The following is a 6,293-nucleotide window of genomic DNA, read 5'->3' as shown; positions in this document are numbered from 1 at the left end:
AAATCGTAATTAAGCTTCACAAGATTCCAGTGAGGGAAGCGAATGATGTTGTCTAGATGGGAAATAAGGCACTAAAAAGTTAAGTAAGTATGTGAAGGTCACACATAAATTAATAACAGATTCAGAAATACTCCCCATGATTTCTCCAAAATTCTCTTTTCAATCTCACTAACTTTTGATTGTATCCTTTAATTTCTCTCTATATTTTTTAATATTGAGATTCACACTTAAAGGAAAAAATCCTCTAACTATTGAAATCTCTGAGCTACAGATTTGGGGACTTATTCTCAAATTTTTATTTGTTTATAATGGTCTATGTACCAGTTTCCATGGCTACTGAAACATATAATACCATTACTCCCTACTCTGTAGGTGGTAGATTCTGAACCTGGAAGGAAACCAACTCTAGGAAATGATAAATTATGTTTGCTATGTTCCCATTGCCAATGAGCTCAGCTGTTGCAACAGTCTGAGACTGACGGGAGTACTGCTAAATTAACCTTAAAAAACTAAGGAGACATTAAATAATCTGAATTTTCATTTACCAGATAACTCTGCCAATGAATCAACTAACAACATATAGGGTGTCCCAAAAAATGTATGCATATGTTTTAAATAATTATAGAGGCAGTGTTTATTAAAATACATTTCATTTTCAAAATTAAGCTATCAGCGGTTAAAGTGTGTATACATTTACTGGGACACCCTTTATATTTCATATTTCATGATCAGGTACTAATCTTCTGAACTGATCAGATCTAAATGAAATACTTTTATTGATTTATTTAGATATTTCAGAATAACACTTATTTGGGGTAGAAGAAGTTCTTAGTTTAGTTGTCAACTTTTTTATTTTTAATTCTTGTATCTTGGATACTGGGATTCAGCTTTAAATAGAAAATTAGTGTACTTAAGTTTGAACTATGATTTGGGAAGTAAGAAACGTGGTATCTGTCATTATGCAATTTGTCCTTGTTGATACAATGTTAAATAATAACACAAATATAACAAGAAACTCCAAAAACTTCAGGTAGATAGTCTTTAATGTTTTAGCGTTTTATGGGTAGTCTAATGAGTTAACTTGGACATGTTTTCTATATAGGCTGAGTCTTTTATCAAGAAAAAAAATTCTATTTTTTAACCAAAGTCACCATAAACCCAGCCACATACATGAGACATTTGGTTCTAAGAGAGGCTGATTAAGTACATGAGGGGCTTTGATCAGGCATTTCCCCAAATTGTGAAGATAGAATCCAAGTCAGCCAGCTAGCCATCTTCCTATATCTGAACTACCTTCTATTTCTTCAAAGTAGAAAATCATGATCACAGATTTTTTAAAAAGTATATTGTAAAGGTTATTTCCTAAAGCCAAATATGAGAAATTAAGTTGGATTGGGGAAAACAGATAACACTTGTTAACAAGGGCGGAGGTAAGAAGATGCAAAATCAAAGGCAGTGAAATGAGTGAGAGAAACATCAGATAGTTTAAAGGAGCAAAAGTAAAGGAATTCAGCAAAAGTTAAAAAGAGTTCAAGGGAGCTTCCACATGCCCATTCCTATTTAGTCTTCAACTCCTGCTAGTGATGAATGCAAAGAATAATTCAGGGGGAAAACAGCTTCTGAGACTTAAATCACTCTTTTTTTTTCTTCTAATATATGCTAAATAAATATACATCAATTTAAAATCTAAAAAGAAAAGATATGAATAAGTTATAAATATCTTTAGTTGTTCAAGATCTTTAGATTTTGATTGGAGACAGTAGACCTGAATTTTTATGTTCTACTCATTTTGTCATTGGTGGCAAATATATGGCAGGAATCTCCAGATACATCGCTGATACGAAACAATAAAACAGAACAATATTCTCATAATGCCTACATATATACACAAATATCCTCACAGCTTTAGCAATTAGTGCATACCTAATTAAGAAAAATGGAGATAAACACCTGCCAAGAAAGATTGTGTAATATTTATAATTACATTTCACATTATTCTAAAAGATGTCATAATATTTTCTAAATGGGTTTTAGCACTAGCATGCCTAATATTTTACAGAAAATAAATCTCCAATTTCTTTAGACATCATTGCACATAAGTTTTATAGGTTATCAAGGGATGATCAATTTTAGCAGATTATTTTCCTCTAAATGACATCATGTAATGTCATCGATCTAACAGCCTGAAATTGGAAAGTTACACCATTTTCACTCCAGTGTGAACCTTTGCATACCTGTTCAGCAATGAGAATCTTTGATTTAGTTAGAATATATTTGGTCATCTATTGTGTTGTCTGACATGTAACTTATATGGTTAACTAATCAGATATGGTTGAAATTCAGGAAATACTGTATGATAAAGCATAGTGTTATTGGTGTATTTGCAACATTTGAAGATAAATAACCTATAGGTAGGTATACAAATAAATATAAATACACTAGTGGCCCAGTGCACGAAATTCATGCACGGGAAAGCAGGTGTTCCTCAGCCCGGTCTGCACCCTCTCCAATCTGGGACCCCTTGAAGGATGTCCTACTGTCGGTTTACAGGGATCGGGCCTAAACCGGCAGTCAGACATCCCTCTCACAATCTGGGCCTGCTGGCTCCTAACCGTTCACCTGCCTGCCTGGCTGCCTGCCTGCCTGATTGCCCCTAACCACTCTGCCTGCAGGCCTGCTTGCCCCCAACTACTCCCTGCTGCCAGCCTGCTTGCCCCCAAATGCCCTCCCTGCCAGCCTGATCACCCCAACTGCCCCTGTGCCAGTGTGCTCGCCCCAACTGCCTCCCCTGCCAGCCTGCTCACTCCAAACTCGCCCCCTCGCTGTCCTGATCACCTCCAACTGACCCCCACTGACAGCCTGCTTGTCCCCAACTGGCCCCCTGCTGGTCTGCTTACCCCCAGCGGTCCCACCTCCCCACCAGCGTGATCACCCACAACTGTCCTCCCCTATTGGCCTCTAACCGCCTCTACCTCGGCCCCGCCACCATGGCTTTGTCCAGAAAAACGTCCGGAAGGTCTCCTGGAAGGTCTCCCAGTCTAATTAGCATATTACCGTTTTATTAGTATAGATTAGAGGCCCAATGCATGAAATTCCTGAAAGAGTAGGCCTTCCTTCCCAGGGCTACCGGTACCGGCTTACTTCCGGCACCTGGGACCCAGGCTTCCCTCTGGCACCCGAGACCCGGGCTTCCCTCACAGCCCTGGCTTCTTCCGGAAGGTCATCTGGAAGGATGTCTGGTCTAATTAGCATATTATGTTTTTATTATTATAGATATACATAAACTATAAAGAAAATAAATCACATTTATGTGATAAATGTGCACATTTATGAAAAGTTAAAGGGAGATGTAGCTCTAAAATTCAAAATTTTAAAAGTTTTTATCTACTTTTTAGTGCTGAGAAAGGTTCAGTGCAATACCATATTTTATCTAAAATTTTCATGGTGCTCATCAGAAACCTTTGATTACTCATCTGTTACTTGACCTCATTCAGTAGATTTTACTTCTTTTTCTGTATTTATGCCTCAAAATCTAAACATTAAAACCATAGTCCTGGCCTCTGAAAGCATATCTTCACCCCTGGACAGAGTGGTTTCACATCGATGGCCACAGGAACTGCCCATTTATTTGATCACCACTGAGCTAGTTTCTCTAGTTCACTTTATCCAATTAACAGCACAGCAAGCATGTCAATTTTCATACTGCGGTAGCCACCTCAAACACCATTCTTTTTTTTTATTATATAAAATTTGGAGTCATACAACATTTCCGTGTACTGGATGACCCTCCAACCAACTCACCCACACCTGCCAGGGCCTTAAGAGGTTTTTAATAAAAAATGGGGATAGCCAAGTTACCATAATAAATGTTAGCTGCTAACATCATAAAATGTAATAATGACTTTCAATTAAGTATCCCAATGGCAGAAAAAAAGTATCCAATTGAGTTAAATATTTTGCATTATCTCTGACGAAATCACTGAGTGCTTTTCTGGGTGTATATAAACCCATATGTCATCATGTTTATTAAAAAATAGAAGAATCTATACTTATGTTTTTTTACTTATATTATTAATTTGTTATACAGTTGCTTTTTTGTTGTAAGATGTAGATAAGTTAAGAAACAATTTTTACTGTTTGCAATGGCATTTTATTGTTATTCAACAAATATGTATTTATTTATATGTGTTCCCACTTAAAGACTGCTTTAGTTTCTGTAACAAGCCTTAATCTGCTTGTCACCAAAATGATGGACCTGCTTAAGGGAGAGTCATGCTCATTTGCCAGTCTAACATCCTGACCTCAAAGAGATAATGGTTGCGCTTTGATGAAAGATATGAATCTTCATATTCAGGAAAACGAATCCTGCCTGCTTTGGTTCAATCACTAGAGTCCTCTTGTGGTTGTTTGTTTTGAATTTTTATCCAGAGTCCACAGTTATTTAGAGGATAATATTCCTACTCATGGGTTAGAGTCAATATATAACTATATCCTCCACCCTTTTCCAGAGGACCAATCAATTTGGCATTTGTTGAGTGTTTAGAAAATTTTCTTCTGTTTCAGTGTTGCCACAGAGAAGGAATTACATCATTCCCACTTGGCTTTCCACTATCTTGCTAGTAGTTCTATTGCCCTCCAAGTCACTTCATCCTGTTTTGTCACATCCTCACCCACACACATCATGAAAGTACTCTACAGCCTCAGCATCTTGGCTCCTTTCAAGTAGAGAAGCGCCTAAAGCCAAGTTTTTTCTTAAATGTTTAGCTCTTCCAGGCCATTGTATTATCCTAACCCCCTTGGAAATAAGAAAATAAAATATTTCCCATCCGACACAGATAATTCTCTAGGAATTGAAGATGCACAACTAAGCAGTCTCTTTTCCTGGATTAAATTTGGAAAATCTATTACTCTCCTATAGGTATAACAAATCCTGCCCCTCTGCCTTACTTAGTGTTTCCAATTTTCAGCAGACATGTCTTAGACATAATGATCCTATTTCCCTCTCTTCACATTATACTCCTATGCAGAGAAGCATAGTTTGCTTCTGCAGCATAATCTCATTTCTTAGTTGAATCAATTCAGTGGTATCCATAGTTGACTTAAATGTCCTATTCATCTCAAGGAAAACAATACTATATTAAACACTTCCCTGCCTTTAAAATGTAAGATACACCCAATCTTATTTCCCTGACAATGATTAATAGCAGCTTTGTAGCATTTAGTTTGAAGTATGCAGCCCAGGGAAAGTTATTTGGAAATATTCAACCATTCAGTGATAATTTTCCTTTCTAGCCCCTGTTTATGAGCTCTCTGTTTCAATTTTTTTCCCTTAGTCACAACTCACAATTCCTTTCCAGCTTGTTAATTTGCTTTCTCATTCTTCTCCTGTATACCTTCTGCTTTTACTATAAATCAGCTCAACCTATTTCTCCTCACTCTGTCTAGCCAATCGAAATCTGTTGTGGGTTTTTTCTTTTTGGTGGTGATAGTGCGGGGTTAGCTTCCTTAGTAATTAACATGCATAAAATCGGTCCTATCTAGAGACATGAGAATGTATAACAATTGAGAATTATTTTTCCAAAGAGAAAACAATGAAAGAGCCCTGTATCCACTTATTATGTGATTGTTTGAGTTAGGAGCCATTCAGGACATTTTAACATTCTGTGCTCATGTCTTCAATTCTGATGTCAAAATAAATGCTAGATCAGTAATAGAGCCCTTTGTATCAGTATGCTGAAGTTTGCTTTCAATGATATTTGGAATTTTCCAGTCTAGGCTTTTGTAAAATCATATTTAGAGACATTGAAATGACATTATGATAATCACATCAGCACTGAACTTTTCAATTGAATATGGAATGCCCGCTTATACTCCCATAATAGTTGCTTTATACAGAAAAAAATAGAGTTTAATGAATTTTAGTCACTGAAACACCAAATTATAACAAACTAAAATAATATAAAAATATACCACGTTGAAAATAAAAATAGTTTTTAAACAACTGAGAAAATGTTGGCACAATTATTGAATGAATGCTATGACAAGAAAGTTGGCATTTACCTCAGGCTACAGATCTCCCAAATATTTTAATGATGTGGCTGCCTTCTCTGGATTAGTATCAAACAGCATGTTCAAGCATAATGAGAACACAATAAAACAGCCTTAAATGTTATCTAACTAAATAAAGGTTAAAAATGATATCAATGGCACCTCCCAGGCAAACTTTCCATCAACAACATCACTTATCTGAGTTGTCTGCGCATTACCTACTAAATAATATTAAGTTGACTGTT

This window comes from Myotis davidii, unplaced genomic scaffold (genome assembly GCF_000327345.1).
Source record: "Myotis davidii unplaced genomic scaffold, ASM32734v1 scaffold147, whole genome shotgun sequence".
NCBI classification, from domain to species: Eukaryota; Metazoa; Chordata; class Mammalia; order Chiroptera; family Vespertilionidae; genus Myotis; species Myotis davidii.
This window is presented reverse-complemented; position numbering follows the sequence as displayed.